The sequence below is a fragment of the Sycon ciliatum genome, chromosome 3 (assembly GCF_964019385.1).
Source record: "Sycon ciliatum chromosome 3, ocSycCili1.1, whole genome shotgun sequence".
Lineage (NCBI taxonomy): Eukaryota > Metazoa > Porifera > Calcarea > Leucosolenida > Sycettidae > Sycon > Sycon ciliatum.
The window spans coordinates 15239257-15257302 of record NC_088645.1 but is presented as its reverse complement, the minus strand read 5'-3'; the positions used below and the strand labels follow the sequence as shown (position 1 = coordinate 15257302).

General features: G+C 43.8%; 1 long non-coding RNA gene across 17 annotated transcripts in view; it reads left to right on the top strand.

Annotated features, from left to right (window-relative positions):
* Positions 1-18046, top strand: part of LOC135811543 (uncharacterized) — a 357214-nt gene that overhangs the window by 162776 nt on the left and 176392 nt on the right. For 12 of the 17 annotated variants that reach the window (XR_010552637.1, XR_010552646.1, XR_010552648.1 and 9 more), the window contains one exon: positions 3992-4048. The exons of 4 other annotated variants lie outside the window; for them this stretch is intronic. This is a non-coding gene — a long non-coding RNA (uncharacterized LOC135811543). Of the gene's footprint in view, positions 1-3991; positions 4049-4358; positions 4412-18046 lie in introns of those variants that run through there. One more of the 17 variants, XR_010552632.1, reaches the window with a different exon arrangement.

Sequence of the window (18046 nt, the reverse complement as noted above, 5' to 3'; positions counted from 1 at the left end):
GAACGGGCAGGAAGGTGAGAAAATGTCGGATTTTGACCATTTGTGCTGACCTTTGAATTTCAATGTACCTCTCTATAACATGACCCAGCTGTAATGTCAGTGGTCACATTGATTTGATTTTTGGTTTGCTTGTAGGGCGCTGGCACCCACATTCAGTGACCCAAAAAATTTGGCACTGCTGTGAATAGTTTAGTCGCAAAGTGAAGATTCACGGGTAAAAAGCCCCAAACTGTGAGATTGGTTATTTTTCAGCTTTCAGCAGCCCTGGGCAAGTTCTTTAGAGAAATGTGGCTCTTTTTCTTGGTGCACTTGTCTATGTCCAGCTGCACAACAAGATGAGCCTGGTCATTGTCATTTTCTGAGCTGTGAACGGGCAGGAAGGTGAGAAATTGTCGGATTTTGACCATTTGTGCTGACCTTTGAATTTCAATTTACCTCTCTATAACATGACCCAGCTGTAATGTCAGTGGTCGCGTTGATTTGATTTTTGGTTTGCTTGTAGGGCGCTGGCACCCACATTCAGTGACCCAAAAAATTTGGCACTGCTGTGAATAGTTTAGTCGCAAAGTGAAGATTCACGGGTAAAAAGCCCCAAACTGTGAGATTGGTTATTTTCAGCTTTCAGCAGCCCTGGGCAAGTTCTTTAGAGAAATGTGGCTCTTTTTCTTGGTGCACTTGTCTATGTCCAGCTGCACAACGAGATGAGGCTGGTCATTGTCATTTTCTGAGCTGTGAACGGGCAGGAAGGTGAGAAAATGTCGGATTTTGACCATTTGTGCTGACCTTTGAATTTCAATGTACCTCTCTATAACATGACCCAGCTGTAATGTCAGTGGTCGCATTGATTTGATTTTTGGTTTGCTTGTAGGGCGCTGGCACCCACATTCAGTGACCCAGAAAATGTGGCATTGCTGTGAATAGTTTAGTCGCAAAGTGAAGATTCACGGGTAAAAAGCCCCAAACTGTGAGATTGGTTATTTTTCAGCTTTCAGCAGCCCTGGGCAAGTTCTTTAGAGAAATGTTGCACTTTTTCCTGGTGCACTTGTCTATGTCCAGCTGCACAACAAGATGAAGCTGGTCATTGTCATTCTCTGAGCTGTGAACGGGCAGGAAGGTGAGAAAATGTCGGATTTTGACCATTTGTGCTGACCTTTGAATTTCAATGTACCTCTCTATAACATGACCCAGCTGTAATGTCAGTGGTCGCATTGATTTGATTTTTGGTTTGCTTGTAGGGCGCTGGCACCCACATTCAGTGACCCAGAAAATGTGGCACTGCTGTGAATAGTTTAGTCGCAAAGTGAAGATTCACGGGTAAAAAGCCCCAAACTGTGAGATTGGTTATTTTTCAGCTTTCAGCAGCCCTGGGCAAGTTCTTTAGAGAAATGTGGCTCTTTTTCTTGGTGCACTTGTCTATGTCCAGCTGCACAACGAGATGAGGCTGGTCATTGTCATTTTCTGAGCTGTGAATGGGCAGGAAGGTGAGAAAATGTCGGATTTTGACCATTTGTGCTGACCTTTGAATTTCAATGTACCTGTCTATAACATGACCCAGCTGTAATGTCAGTGGTCGCATTGATTTGATTTTTGGTTTGCTTGTAGGGCGCTGGCATCCACATTCAGTGACCCAGAAAATGTGGCACTGCTGTGAATAGTTTAGTCGCAAAGTGAAGATTCACGGGTAAAAAGCCCCAAACTGTGAGATTGGTCATTTTTCAGCTTTCAGCAGCCCTGGGCAAGTTCTTTAGAGAAATGTGGCTCTTTTTCTTGGTGCACTTGTCTATGGCCAGCTGCACAACGAGATGAGGCTGGTCATTGTCATTTTCTGAGCTGTGAACGGGCAAGAAGGTGAGAAAATGTCGGATTTTGACCATTTGTGCTGACCTTTGAATTTCAATGTACCTCTCTATAACATGACCCAGCTGTAATGTCAGTGGTCGCGTTGATTTGATTTTTGGTTTGCTTGTAGGGCGCTGGAACCCACATTCAGTGACCCAGAAAATGTGGTACTGCTGTGAATAGTTTAGTCGCAAAGTGAAGATTCACGGGTAAAAAGCCCCAAACTGTGAGATTGGTTATTTTTCAGCTTTCAGCAGCCCTGGGCAAGTTCTTTAGAGACATGTGGCTGTTTTTCTTGGTGCACTTGTCTATGTCCAGCTGCACAATGAGATAAGGCTGGTCATTGTCATTTTCTGAGCTGTGAACGGGCAGGAAGGTGAGAAAATGTCGGATTTTGACCATTTGTGCTGACCATTGAATTTCAATGTACCTCTCTATAACATGACCCAGCTGTAATGTCAGTGGTCGCATTGATTTGATTTTTGGTTTGCTTGTAGGGCGCTGGCATCCACATTCAGTTACCCAGAAAATGTGGCACAGCTGTGAATAGTTTAGTCGCAAAGTGAAGATTCACGGGTAAAAAGCCCCAAACTGTGAGATTGGTTATTTTTCAGCTTTCAGCAGCCCTGGGCAAGTTCTTTAGAGAAATGTGGCTCTTTTTCTTGGTGCACTTGTCTATGTCCAGCTGCACAACGAGATGAGGCTGGTCATTGTCATTTTCTGAGCTGTGAACGGGCGGGAATGTGAGAAAATGTCGGATTTTGACCATTTGTGCTGACCTTTGAATTTCAATGTACCTCTCTATAACATTACCCAGCTGTAATGTCGGTGGTAGCATTGATTTGATTTTTGGTTTGCTTGTAGGGCGCTGGCACCCACATTTAGTGACCCAAAAAATTTGGCACTGCTGTGAATAGTTTAGTCGCAAAGTGAAGATTCACGGGTAAAAAGCCCCAAACTGTGAGATTGGTTATTTTTCAGCTTTCAGCAGCCCTGGGCAAGTTCTTTAGAGAAATGTTGCTCTTTTTCTTGGTGCACTTGTCTATGTCCTGCTGCACAACAAGATGAGGCTGGTCATTGTCATTTTCTGAGCTGTGAACGGGCAGGAAGGTGAGAAAATGTCGGATTTTGACCATTTGTGCTGACCTTTGAATTTCAATGTACCTCTCTATAACATGACCCAGCTGTAATGTCAGTGGTCGCATTGATTTGATTTTTGGTTTGCTTGTAGGGCGCTGGCACCCACATTCAGTGACCCAAAAAAATTGGCACTGCTGTGAATAGTTTAGTCGCAAAGTGAAGATTCACGGGTAAAAAGCCCCAAACTGTGAGATTGGTTATTTTCAGCTTTCAGCAGCCCTGGGCAAGTTCTTTAGAGAAATGTGGCTCTTTTTCTTGGTGCACTTTTCTATGTCCAGCTGCACAACGAGATGAGGCTGCTCATTGTCATTTTCTTAGCTGTGAACGGGCAGGAAGGTGAGAAAATGTCGGATTTTGACCATTTGTGCTGACCTTTGAATTTCAATGTACCTCTCTATAACATGACCCAGCTGTAATGTCAGTGGTCGCATTGATTTGATTTTTGGTTTGCTTGTAGGGCGCTGGCACCCACATTCAGTGACCCAGAAAATGTGGCACTGCTGTGAATAGTTTAGTCGCAAAGTGAAGATTCACGGGTAAAAAGCCCCAAACTTTGAGATTGGTTATTTTTCAGCTTTCAGCAGCCGTGGGCAAGTTCTTTAGAGAAATGTGGCTCTTTTTCTTGGTGCACTTGTCTATGTCCAGCTGCACAACAAGATGAGGCTGGTTATTGTCATTTTCTGAGCTGTGAACGGGCAGGAAGGTGAGAAAATGTCGGATTTTGACCATTTGTGCTGACCTTTGAATTTCAATGTACCTCTCTCTAACATGACCCAGCTGTAATGTCAGTGGTCGCATTGATTTGATTTTTGGTTTGGTTGTAGGGCGCTGGCATCCACATTCAGTTACCCAGAAAATGTGGCACTGCTGTGAATAGTTTAGTCGCAAAGTGAAGATTCACGGGTAAAAAGCCCCAAACCGTGAGATTGGTTATTTTTCAGCTTTCAGCAGCCCTGGGCAAGTTCTTTCGAGAAATGTGGCTCTTTTTCTTGGTGCACTTGTCTATGTCAAGCTTCACAACGAGATGAGGCTGGTCATTGTCATTTTCTGAGCTGTGAACGGGCAGGAATGTGAGAAAATGTCGGATTTTGACCATTTGTGCTGACCATTGAATTTCAATGTACCTCTCTATAACATGACCCAGCTGTAATGTCAGTGGTAGCATTGATCTGATTTTTGGTTTGCTTGTAGGGCGCTGGCACCCACATTCAGTGACCCAAAAAATTTGGCACTGCTGTGAATAGTTTAGTCGCAAAGTGAAGATTCACGGGTAAAAAGCCCCAAACTGTGAGATTGGTTATTTTTCAGCTTTCAGCAGCCCTGGGCAAGTTCTTTAGAGAAATGTGGCTCTTTTTCTTGGTGCACTTGTCTATGTCCAGCTGCACAACAAAATGAGGCTGGTCATTGTCATTTTCTGAGCTGTGAACGGGCGGGAAGGTGAGAAAATGTCGGATTTTGACCATTTGTGCTGACCTTTGAATTTCAATGTACCTCTCTATAAAATGAGCCAGCTGTAATGTCAGTGGTCGCATTGATTTGATTTTTGGTTTGCTTGTAGGGCGCTGGCACCCACATTCAGTGACCCAGAAAATGTGGCACTGCTGTGAATAGTTTAGTCGCAAAGTGAAGATTCACGGGTAAAAAGCCCCAAACTGTGAGATTGGTTATTTTTCAGCTTTCAGCAGCCCTGGGCAAGTTCTTTAGAGAAATGTGGCTCTTTTTCTTGGTGCACTTGTCTATGTCCAGCTGCAGAACGAGATGAGGCCGGTCATTGTCATTTTCTGAGCTGTGAACGGGCAGGAAGGTGAGAAAATGTCGGATTTTGACCATTTGTGCTGACCTTTGAATTTCAATGTACCTCTCTATAACATGACCCAGCTGTAATGTCAGTGGTCGCATTGATTTGATTTTTGGTTTGCTTGTAGGGCGCTGGAATCCACATTCAGTGACCCAGAAAATGTGGCACTGCTGTGAATAGTTTAGTCGCAAAGTGAAGATTCACGGGTAAAAAGCCCCAAACTGTGAGATTGGTCATTTTTCAGCTTTCAGCAGCCCTGGGCAAGTTCTTTATAGAAATGTGGCTCTTTTTCTTGGTGCACTTGTCTATGGCCAGCTGCACAACGAGATGAGGCTGGTCATTGTCATTTTCTGAGCTGTGAATGGGCAGGAAGGTGAGAAAATGTCGGATTTTGACCATTTGTGCTGACCTTTGAATTTCAATGTACCTCTCTATAACATGACCCAGCCGTAATGTCAGTGGTCGCGTTGATTTGATTTTTGGTTTGCTTGTAGGGCGCTGGCACCCACATTCAGTGACCCAGAAAATGTGGCACTGCTGTGAATAGTTTAGTCGCAAAGTGAAGATTCACGGGTAAAAAGCCCCAAACTGTGAGATTGGTTATTTTTCAGCTTTCAGCAGCCCTGGGCAAGTTCTTTAGAGACATGTGGCTGTTTTTCTTGGTGCACTTGTCTATGTGCAGCTGCACAACGAGATGAGGCTGGTCATTGTCATTTTCTGAGCTGTGAACGGGCAGGAAGGTGAGAAAATGTCGGATTTTGACCATTTGTGCTGACCATTGAATTTCAATGTACCTCTCTATAACATGACCCAGCTGTAATGTCAGTGGTCACATTGATTTGATTTTTGGTTTGCTTGTAGGGCGCTGGCATCCACATTCAGTTACCCAGAAAATGTGGCACAGCTGTGAATAGTTTAGTCGCAAAGTGAAGATTCACGGGTAAAAAGCCCCAAACTGTGAGATTGGTTATTTTTCAGCTTTCAGCAGCCCTGGGCAAGTTCTTTAGAGAAATGTGGCTCTTTTTCTTGGTGCACTTGTCTATGTCAAGCTGAACAACGAGATGAGGCTGGTCATTGTCATTTTCTGAGCTGTGAACGGGCAGGAATGTGAGAAAATGTCGGATTTTGACCATTTGTGCTGACCTTTGAATTTCAATGTACCTGTCTATAACATGACCCAGCTGTAATGTCAGTGTTAGCATTGATTTGATTTTTGGTTTGCTTGTAGGGCGCTGGCACCCACATTCAGTGACCCAGAAAATGTGGCACTGCTGTGAATAGTTTAGTCGCAAAGTGAAGATTCACGGGTAAAAAGCCCCAAACTGTGAGATTGGTTATTTTTCAGCTTTCAGCAGCCCTGGGCAAGTTCTTTAGAGAAATGTGGCTCTTTCTCTTGGTGCACTTGTCTATGTCCAGCTGCACAACGAGATGAGGCTGGTCATTGTCATTTTCTGAGCTGTGAACGGGCAGGAATGTGAGAAAATGTCGGATTTTGACCATTTGTGCTGACCTTTGAATTTCAATGTACCTCTCTATAACATGACCCAGCTGTACTGTCAGTTGTCGCATTGATTTGATTTTTGGTTTGCTTGTAGGGCGCTGGCACCCACATTCTGTGACCCAAAAAATTTGGCACTGCTGTGAATAGTTTAGTCGCAAAGTGAAGATTCACGGGTAAAAAGCCCCCAACTGTGAGATTGGTTATTTTTCAGCTTTCAGCAGCCCTGGGCAAGTTCTTTAGAGAAATGTGGCTCCTTTTCTTGGTGCACTTGTCTATGTCAAGCTGAACAACGAGATGAAGCTGGTCATTGTCATTTTCTGAGCTGTGAACGGGCAGGAATGTGAGAAAATGTCGGATTTTGACCATTTGTGCTGACCTTTGAATTTCAATGTACCTCTCTATAACATGACCCAGCTGTAATGTCAGTGGTAGCATTGATTTGATTTTTGGTTTGCTTGTAGGGCGCTGGCACCCACATCCAGTGACCCAAAAAATTTGGCACTGCTGTGAATAGTTTAGTCGCAAAGTGAAGATTCACGGGTAAAAAGCCCCAAACTGAGAGATTGGTTATTTTTCAGCTTTCATCAGCCCTGGGCAAGTTCTTTAGAGAAATGTTGCTCTTTTTCTTGGTGCACATGTCTATGTCCAGCTGCACAACGAGATGAGGCTGGTCATTGTCATTTTCTGAGCTGTGAACGGGCAGGAATGTGAGAAAATGTCGGATTTTGACCATTTGTGCTGACCTTTGAATTTCAATGTACCTCTCTATAACATGACCCAGCTGTAATGTCAGTTGTCGCATTGATTTGATTTTTGGTTTGCTTGTAGGGCGCTGGCACCCTCATTCTGTGACCCAAAAAATTTGGCACTGCTGTGAATAGTTTAGTCGCAAAGTGAAGATTCACGGGTAAAAAGCCCCAAACTGTGAGATTGGTTATTTTTCAGCTTTCAGCAGCCCTGGGCAAGTTCTTTAGAGAAATGTAGCTCTTTTTCTTGGTGCACTTGTCTATGTCCTGCTGCACAACAAGATGAGGCTGGTCATTGTCATTTTCTGAGCTGTGAACGGGCAGGAAGGTGAGAAAATGTCGGATTTTGACCATTTGTGCTGACCTTTGAATTTCAATGTACCTCTCTATAACATGACCCAGCTGTAATGTCAGTGGTCGCATTGATTTGATTTTTGGTTTGCTTGTAGGGCGCTGGCACCCACATTCAGTGACCCAAAAAATTTGGCACTGCTGTGAATAGTTTAGTCGCAAAGTGAAGATTCACGGGTAAAAAGCCCCAAACTGTGAGATTGGTTATTTTCAGCTTTCAGCAGCCCTGGGCAAGTTCTTTAGAGAAATGTGGCTCTTTTTCTTGGTGCACTTGTCTATGTCCAGCTGCACAACGAGATGAGGCTGGTCATTGTCATTTTCTTAGCTGTGAACGGGCAGGAAGGTGAGAAAATGTCGGATTTTGACCATTTGTGCTGACCTTTGAATTTCAAAGTACCTCTCTATAACATGACCCAGCTGTAATGTCAGTGGTCGCATTGATTTGATTTTTGGTTTGCTTGTAGGGCGCTGGCACCCACATTCAGTGACCCAGAAAATGTGGCACTGCTGTGAATAGTTTAGTCGCAAAGTGAAGATTCACGGGTAAAAAGCCCCAAACTTTGAGATTGGTTATTTTTCAGCTTTCAGCAGCCCTGGGCAAGTTCTTTAGAGAAATGTGGCTCTTTTTCTTGGTGCACTTGTCTATGTCCAGCTGCACAACAAGATGAGGCTGGTCATTGTCATTTTCTGAGCTGTGAACGGGCGGGAAGGTGAGAAAATGTCGGATTTTGACCATTTGTGCTGACCTTTGAATTTCAATGTACCTCTCTATAAAATGACCCAGCTGTAATGTCAGTGGTCGCATTGATTTGATTTTTGGTTTGCTTGTAGGGCGCTGGCATCCACATTCAGTGACCCAGAAAATGTGGCACTGCTGTGAATAGTTTAGTCGCAAAGTGAAGATTCACGGGTAAAAAGCCCCAAACTGTGAGATTGGTTATTTTTAAGCTTTCAGCAGCCCTGGGCAAGTTCTTTAGAGAAATGTGGCTCCTTTTCTTGGTGCACTTGTCTATGTCAAGCTGAACAACGAGATGAAGCTGGTCATTGTCATTTTCTGAGCTGTGAACGGGCAAGAATGTGAGAAAATGTCGGATTTTGACCATTTGTGCTGACCTTTGAATTTCAAAGTACCTCTCTATAACATGACCCAGCTGTAATGTCAGTGGTAGCATTGATTTGATTTTTGGTTTGCTTGTAGGGCGCTGGCACCCACATCCAGTGACCCAAAAAATTTGGCACTGCTGTGAATAGTTTAGTCGCAAAGTGAAGATTCACGGGTAAAAAGCCCCAAACTGAGAGATTGGTTATTTTTCAGCTTTCATCAGCCCTGGGCAAGTTCTTTAGAGAAATGTTGCTCTTTTTCTTGGTGCACTTGTCTATGTCCAGCTGCACAACGAGATGAGGCTGGTCATTGTCATTTTCTGAGCTGTGAACGGGCAGGAATGTGAGAAAATGTCGGATTTTGACCATTTGTGCTGACCTTTGAATTTCAATGTACCTCTCTATAACATGACCCAGCTGTAATGTCAGTTGTCGCATTGATTTGATTTTTGGTTTGCTTGTAGGGCGCTGGCACCCACATTCTGTGACCCAAAAAATTTGGCACTGCTGTGAATAGTTTAGTCGCAAAGTGAAGATTCACGGGTAAAAAGCCCCAAACTGTGAGATTGGTTATTTTTCAGCTTTCAGCAGCCCTGGGCAAGTTCTTTAGAGAAATGTAGCTCTTTTTCTTGGTGCACTTGTCTATGTCCTGCTGCACAACAAGATGAGGCTGGTCATTGTCATTTTCTGAGCTGTGAACGGGCAGGAAGGTGAGAAAATGTCGGATTTTGACCATTTGTGCTGACCTTTGAATTTCAATGTACCTCTCTATAACATGACCCAGCTGTAATGTCAGTGGTCGCATTGATTTGATTTTTGGTTTGCTTGTAGGGCGCTGGCACCCACATTCAGTGACCCAGAAAATTTGGCACTGCTGTGAATAGTTTAGTCGCAAAGTGAAGATTCACGGGTAAAAAGCCCCAAACTGAGAGATTGGTTATTTTTCAGCTTTCATCAGCCCTGGGCAAGTTCTTTAGAGAAATGTTGCTCTTTTTCTTGGTGCACATGTCTATGTCCAGCTGCACAACGAGATGAGGCTGGTCATTGTCATTTTCTGAGCTGTGAACGGGCAGGAATGTGAGAAAATGTCGGATTTTGACCATTTGTGCTGACCTTTGAATTTCAATGTACCTCTCTATAACATGACCCAGCTGTAATGTCAGTTGTCGCATTGATTTGATTTTTGGTTTGCTTGTAGGGCGCTGGCACCCACATTCTGTGACCCAAAAAATTTGGCACTGCTGTGAATAGTTTAGTCGCAAAGTGAAGATTCACGGGTAAAAAGCCCCAAACTGTGAGATTGGTTATTTTTCAGCTTTCAGCAGCCCTGGGCAAGTTCTTTAGAGAAATGTAGCTCTTTTTCTTGGTGCACTTGTCTATGTCCTGCTGCACAACAAGATGAGGCTGGTCATTGTCATTTTCTGAGCTGTGAACGGGCAGGAAGGTGAGAAAATGTCGGATTTTGACCATTTGTGCTGACCTTTGAATTTCAATGTACCTCTCTATAACATGACCCAGCTGTAATGTCAGTGGTCGCATTGATTTGATTTTTGGTTTGCTTGTAGGGCGCTGGCACCCACATTCAGTGACCCAAAAAATTTGGCACTGCTGTGAATAGTTTAGTCGCAAAGTGAAGATTCACGGGTAAAAAGCCCCAAACTGTGAGATTGGTTATTTTCAGCTTTCAGCAGCCCTGGGCAAGTTCTTTAGAGAAATGTGGCTCTTTTTCTTGGTGCACTTGTCTATGTCCAGCTGCACAACGAGATGAGGCTGGTCATTGTCATTTTCTTAGCTGTGAACGGGCAGGAAGGTGAGAAAATGTCGGATTTTGACCATTTGTGCTGACCTTTGAATTTCAAAGTACCTCTCTATAACATGACCCAGCTGTAATGTCAGTGGTCGCATTGATTTGATTTTTGGTTTGCTTGTAGGGCGCTGGCACCCACATTCAGTGACCCAGAAAATGTGGCACTGCTGTGAATAGTTTAGTCGCAAAGTGAAGATTCACGGGTAAAAAGCCCCAAACTTTGAGATTGGTTATTTTTCAGCTTTCAGCAGCCCTGGGCAAGTTCTTTAGAGAAATGTGGCTCTTTTTCTTGGTGCACTTGTCTATGTCCAGCTGCACAACAAGATGAGGCTGGTCATTGTCATTTTCTGAGCTGTGAACGGGCGGGAAGGTGAGAAAATGTCGGATTTTGACCATTTGTGCTGACCTTTGAATTTCAATGTACCTCTCTATAAAATGACCCAGCTGTAATGTCAGTGGTCGCATTGATTTGATTTTTGGTTTGCTTGTAGGGCGCTGGCATCCACATTCAGTGACCCAGAAAATGTGGCACTGCTGTGAATAGTTTAGTCGCAAAGTGAAGATTCACGGGTAAAAAGCCCCAAACTGTGAGATTGGTTATTTTTAAGCTTTCAGCAGCCCTGGGCAAGTTCTTTAGAGAAATGTGGCTCTTTTTCTTGGTGCACTTGTCTATGTCCAGCTGCACAACGAGATGAGGCTGGTCATTGTCATTTTCTTAGCCGTGAACGGGCAGGAAGGTGAGAAAATGTCGGATTTTGACCATTTGTGCTGACCTTTGAATTTCAAAGTACCTCTCTATAACATGACCCAGCTGTAATGTCAGTGGTCGCATTGATTTGATTTTTGGTTTGCTTGTAGGGCGCTGGCACCCACATTCAGTGACCCAGAAAATGTGGCACTGCTGTGAATAGTTTAGTCGCAAAGTGAAGATTCACGGGTAAAAAGCCCCAAACTTTGAGATTGGTTATTTTTCAGCTTTCAGCAGCCCTGGGCAAGTTCTTTAGAGAAATGTGGCTCTTTTTCTTGGTGCACTTGTCTATGTCCAGCTGCACAACAAGATGAGGCTGGTCATTGTCATTTTCTGAGCTGTGAACGGGCGGGAAGGTGAGAAAATGTCGGATTTTGACCATTTGTGCTGACCTTTGAATTTCAATGTACCTCTCTATAAAATGACCCAGCTGTAATGTCAGTGGTCGCATTGATTTGATTTTTGGTTTGCTTGTAGGGCGCTGGCATCCACATTCAGTGACCCAGAAAATGTGGCACTGCTGTGAATAGTTTAGTCGCAAAGTGAAGATTCACGGGTAAAAAGCCCCAAACTGTGAGATTGGTTATTTTTAAGCTTTCAGCAGCCCTGGGCAAGTTCTTTAGAGAAATGTGGCTCCTTTTCTTGGTGCACTTGTCTATGTCAAGCTGAACAACGAGATGAAGCTGGTCATTGTCATTTTCTGAGCTGTGAACGGGCAAGAATGTGAGAAAATGTCGGATTTTGACCATTTGTGCTGACCTTTGAATTTCAATGTACCTCTCTATAACATGACCCAGCTGTAATGTCAGTGGTAGCATTGATTTGATTTTTGGTTTGCTTGTAGGGCGCTGGCACCCACATCCAGTGACCCAAAAAATTTGGCACTGCTGTGAATAGTTTAGTCGCAAAGTGAAGATTCACGGGTAAAAAGCCCCAAACTGAGAGATTGGTTATTTTTCAGCTTTCATCAGCCCTGGGCAAGTTCTTTAGAGAAATGTTGCTCTTTTTCTTGGTGCACTTGTCTATGTCCAGCTGCACAACGAGATGAGGCTGGTCATTGTCATTTTCTGAGCTGTGAACGGGCAGGAATGTGAGAAAATGTCGGATTTTGACCATTTGTGCTGACCTTTGAATTTCAATGTACCTCTCTATAACATGACCCAGCTGTAATGTCAGTTGTCGCATTGATTTGATTTTTGGTTTGCTTGTAGGGCGCTGGCACCCACATTCTGTGACCCAAAAAATTTGGCACTGCTGTGAATAGTTTAGTCGCAAAGTGAAGATTCACGGGTAAAAAGCCCCAAACTGTGAGATTGGTTATTTTTCAGCTTTCAGCAGCCCTGGGCAAGTTCTTTAGAGAAATGTAGCTCTTTTTCTTGGTGCACTTGTCTATGTCCTGCTGCACAACAAGATGAGGCTGGTCATTGTCATTTTCTGAGCTGTGAACGGGCAGGAAGGTGAGAAAATGTCGGATTTTGACCATTTGTGCTGACCTTTGAATTTCAATGTACCTCTCTATAACATGACCCAGCTGTAATGTCAGTGGTCGCATTGATTTGATTTTTGGTTTGCTTGTAGGGCGCTGGCACCCACATTCAGTGACCCAAAAAATTTGGCACTGCTGTGAATAGTTTAGTCGCAAAGTGAAGATTCACGGGTAAAAAGCCCCAAACTGTGAGATTGGTTATTTTCAGCTTTCAGCAGCCCTGGGCAAGTTCTTTAGAGAAATGTGGCTCTTTTTCTTGGTGCACTTGTCTATGTCCAGCTGCACAACGAGATGAGGCTGGTCATTGTCATTTTCTGAGCTGTGAACGGGCAGGAAGGTGAGAAAATGTCGGATTTTGACCATTTGTGCTGACCTTTGAATTTCAAAGTACCTCTCTATAACATGACCCAGCTGTAATGTCAGTGGTCGCATTGATTTGATTTTTGGTTTGCTTGTAGGGCGCTGGCACCCACATTCAGTGACCCAGAAAATGTGGCACTGCTGTGAATAGTTTAGTCGCAAAGTGAAGATTCACGGGTAAAAAGCCCCAAACTTTGAGATTGGTTATTTTTCAGCTTTCAGCAGCCCTGGGCAAGGTCTTTAGAGAAATGTGGCTCTTTTTCTTGGTGCACTTGTCTATGTCCAGCTGCACAACAAGATGAGGCTGGTCATTGTCATTTTCTGAGCTGTGAACGGGCGGGAAGGTGAGAAAATGTCGGATTTTGACCATTTGTGCTGACCTTTGAATTTCAATGTACCTCTCTATAAAATGACCCAGCTGTAATGTCAGTGGTCGCATTGATTTGATTTTTGGTTTGCTTGTAGGGCGCTGGCACCCACATTCAGTGACCCAAAAAATTTGGCACTGCTGTGAATAGTTTAGTCGCAAAGTGAAGATTCACGGGTAAAAGCCCCAAACTGTGAGATTGGTTATTTTCAGCTTTCAGCAGCCCTGGGCAAGTTCTTTAGAGAAATGTGGCTCTTTTTCTTGGTGCACTTGTCTATGTCCAGCTGCACAACGAGATGAGGCTGGTCATTGTCATTTTCTTAGCTGTGAACGGGCAGGAAGGTGAGAAAATGTCGGATTTTGACCATTTGTGCTGACCTTTGAATTTCAAAGTACCTCTCTATAACATGACCCAGCTGTAATGTCAGTGGTCGCATTGATTTGATTTTTGGTTTGCTTGTAGGGCGCTGGCACCCACATTCAGTGACCCAGAAAATGTGGCACTGCTGTGAATAGTTTAGTCGCAAAGTGAAGATTCACGGGTAAAAAGCCCCAAACTTTGAGATTGGTTATTTTTCAGCTTTCAGCAGCCCTGGGCAAGTTCTTTAGAGAAATGTGGCTCTTTTTCTTGGTGCACTTGTCTATGTCCAGCTGCACAACAAGATGAGGCTGGTCATTGTCATTTTCTGAGCTGTGAACGGGCGGGAAGGTGAGAAAATGTCGGATTTTGACCATTTGTGCTGACCTTTGAATTTCAATGTACCTCTCTATAAAATGACCCAGCTGTAATGTCAGTGGTCGCATTGATTTGATTTTTGGTTTGCTTGTAGGGCGCTGGCATCCACATTCAGTGACCCAGAAAATGTGGCACTGCTGTGAATAGTTTAGTCGCAAAGTGAAGATTCACGGGTAAAAAGCCCCAAACTGTGAGATTGGTTATTTTTAAGCTTTCAGCAGCCCTGGGCAAGTTCTTTAGAGAAATGTGGCTCCTTTTCTTGGTGCACTTGTCTATGTCAAGCTGAACAACGAGATGAAGCTGGTCATTGTCATTTTCTGAGCTGTGAACGGGCAAGAATGTGAGAAAATGTCGGATTTTGACCATTTGTGCTGACCTTTGAATTTCAATGTACCTCTCTATAACATGACCCAGCTGTAATGTCAGTGGGAGCATTGATTTGATTTTTGGTTTGCTTGTAGGGCGCTGGCACCCACATCCAGTGACCCAAAAAATTTGGCACTGCTGTGAATAGTTTAGTCGCAAAGTGAAGATTCACGGGTAAAAAGCCCCAAACTGAGAGATTGGTTATTTTTCAGCTTTCATCAGCCCTGGGCAAGTTCTTTAGAGAAATGTTGCTCTTTTTCTTGGTGCACTTGTCTATGTCCAGCTGCACAACGAGATGAGGCTGGTCATTGTCATTTTCTGAGCTGTGAACGGGCAGGAATGTGAGAAAATGTCGGATTTTGACCATTTGTGCTGACCTTTGAATTTCAATGTACCTCTCTATAACATGACCCAGCTGTAATGTCAGTTGTCGCATTGATTTGATTTTTGGTTTGCTTGTAGGGCGCTGGCACCCACATTCTGTGACCCAAAAAATTTGGCACTGCTGTGAATAGTTTAGTCGCAAAGTGAAGATTCACGGGTAAAAAGCCCCAAACTGTGAGATTGGTTATTTTTCAGCTTTCAGCAGCCCTGGGCAAGTTCTTTAGAGAAATGTGGCTCTTTTTCTTGGTGCACTTGTCTATGTCAAGCTGAACAACGAGATGAGGCTGGTCATTGTCATTTTCTGAGCTGTTAACGGGCAGGAATGTGAGAAAATGTCGGATTTTGACCATTTGTGCTGACCTTTGAATTTCAATGTACCTCTCTATAACATGACCCAGCTGTAATGTCAGTGGTCGCATTGATTTGATTTTTGGTTTGCTTGTAGGGCGCTGGCATCCACATTCAGTGACCCAGAAAATGTGGCACTGCTGTGAATAGTTTAGTCGCAAAGTGAAGATTCACGGGTAAAAAGCCCCAAACTGTGAGATTGGTTATTTTTCAGCTTTCAGGAGCCCTGGGCAAGTTCTTTAGAGAAATGTGGCTCTTTTTCTTGGTGCACTTGTCTATGTCAAGCTGAACAACGAAATGAGGCTGGTCATTGTCATTTTCTGAGCTGTTAACGGGCAGGAATGTGAGAAAATGTCGGATTTTGACCATTTGTGCTGACCTTTGAATTTCAATGTACCTCTCTATAACATGACCCAGCTGTAATGTCAGTGGTAGCATTGATTTGATTTTTGGTTTGCTTGTAGGGCGCTGGCACCCACATTCAGTGACCCAAATAATTTGGCACTGCTGTGAATAGTTTAGTCGCGAAGTGAAGATTCACGGGTAAAAAGCCCCAAACTGTGAGATTGGTTATTTTTCAGCTTTCAGCAGCCCTGGGCAAGTTCTTTAGAGAAATGTGGCTCCCTTTCTTGGTGCACTTGTCTATGTCAAGCTGAACAACGAGATGAGGCTGGTCATTGTCATTTTCTGAGCTGTGAACGGGCAGGAATGTGAGAAAATGTCGGATTTTGACCATTTGTGCTGACCTTTGAATTTCAATGTACCTCTCTATAACATGACCCAGCTGTAATGTCAGTGGTAGCATTGATTTGATTTTTGGTTTGCTTGTAGGGCGCTGGCACCCACATTCAGTGACCCAAAATTTTTTGCACTGCTGTGAATAGTTTAGTCGCAAAGTGAAGATTCACGGGTAAAAAGCCGAAAACTGTGAGATTGGTTATTTTTCAGCTTTCAGCAGCCCTGGGCAAGTTCTTTAGAGAAATGGTGCACTTGTCTATGTCCAGCTGCACAACAAGATGAGGCTGGTCATTGTCATTTTCTGAGCTGTGAACGGGCAGGAAGGTGAGAAAATGTCGGATTTTGACCATTTGTGCTGACCTTTGAATTTCAATGTACCTCTCTATAACATGACCCAGCTGTAATGTCAGTGGTCGCATTGATTTGATTTTTGGTTTGCTTGTGCTGGCATGCACATTCAGTTACCCAGAAAATGTGGCACTGCTGTGAATAGTTTAGTCGCAAAGTGAAGATTCACGGGTAAAAAGCCCCAAACTGTGAGATTGGTTATTTTTCAGCTTTCAGCAGCCCTGGGCAAGTTCTTTAGAGAAATGTTGCTCTTTTTCTTGGTGCACTTGTCTATGTCCAGCTGCACAACAAGATGAGGCTGGTCATTGTCATTTTCTGAGCTGTGAACGGGCAGGAAGGTGAGAAAATGTCGGATTTTGACCATTTGTGCTGACCTTTGAATTTCAATGTACCTCTCTATAACATGACCCAGCTGTAATGTCAGTGGTCGCATTGATTTGATTTTTGGTTTGCTTGTAGGGCGCTGGCATCCACATTCAGTTACCCAGAAAATGTGGCACTGCTGTGAATAGTTTAGTCGCAAAGTGAAGATTCACGGGTGAAAAGCCCCAAACTGTGAGATTGGTTATTTTTCAGCTTTCAGGAGCCCTGGGCAAGTTCTTTAGAGAAATGTGGCTCTTTTTCTTGGTGCACTTGTCTATGTCAAGCTGAACAACGAGATGAGGCTGGTCATTGTCATTTTCTGAGCTGTGAACGGGCAGGAATGTGAGAAAATGTCGGATTTTGACCATTTGTGCTGACCTTTGAATTTCAATGTACCTCTCTATAACATGACCCAGCTGTAATGTCAGTGGTAGCATTGATTTGATTTTTGGTTTGCTTGTAGGGCGCTGGCACCCACATTCAGTGACCCAAATAATTTGGCACTGCTGTGAATAGTTTAGTCGCAAAGTGAAGATTCACGGGTAAAAAGCCCCAAACTGTGAGATTGGTAATTTTTCAGCCCCAAACTGTTAGATTGGTTATTTTTCAGCTTTCAGCAGCCCTGGGCAAGTTCTTTAGAGAAATGTGGCTCTTTTTCTTGGTGCACTTGTCTATGTCCAGCTGCACAACAAGATGAGGCTGGTTATTGTCATTTTCTGAGCTGTGAACGGGCAGGAAGGTGAGAAGATGTCGGATTTTGACCATTTGTGCTGACCTTTGAATTTCAATGTACCTCTCTATAACATGACCCAGCTGTAATGTCAGTGGTCGCATTGATTTGATTTTTGGTTTGCATGTAGAGCGCTGACACCCACATTCAGTGACCCAGAAAATGTGGCACTGCTGTGAATAGTTTAGTCGCAAAGTGAAGATTCACGGGTAAAAAGCCCCAAACTGTGAGATTGGTTATTTTTCAGCTTTCAGCAGCCCTGGGCAAGTTCTTTAGAGAAATGTGGCTCTTTTTCTTGGTGCACGTGTCTATGTCAAGCTGAACAACGAGATGAGGCTGGTCATTGTCATTTTCTGAGCTGTGAACGGGCAGGAATGTGAGAAAATGTCGGATTTTGACCATTTGTGCTGACCTTTGAATTTCAATGTACCTCTCTATAACATAACCCAGCTGTAATGTCAGGGGTCGCATTGATTTGATTTTTGGTTTGCTTGTAGGGCGCTGGCATCCACATTCAGTGACCCAGAAAATGTGGCACTGCTGTGAATAGTTTAGTCGCAAAGTGAAGATTCACGGGTAAAAAGCCCCAAACTGTGAGATTGGTAATTTTTCAGCTTTCAGCAGCCCTGGGCAAGTTCTTTAGAGAAATGTGGCTCTTTTTCTTGGTGCACTTGTCTATGTCCAGCTGCACAACAAGATGAGGCTGGTCATTGTCATTTTCTGAGCTGTGAACGGGCAGGAAGGTGAGAAAATGTCGGATTTTGACCATTTGTGCTGACCTTTGAATTT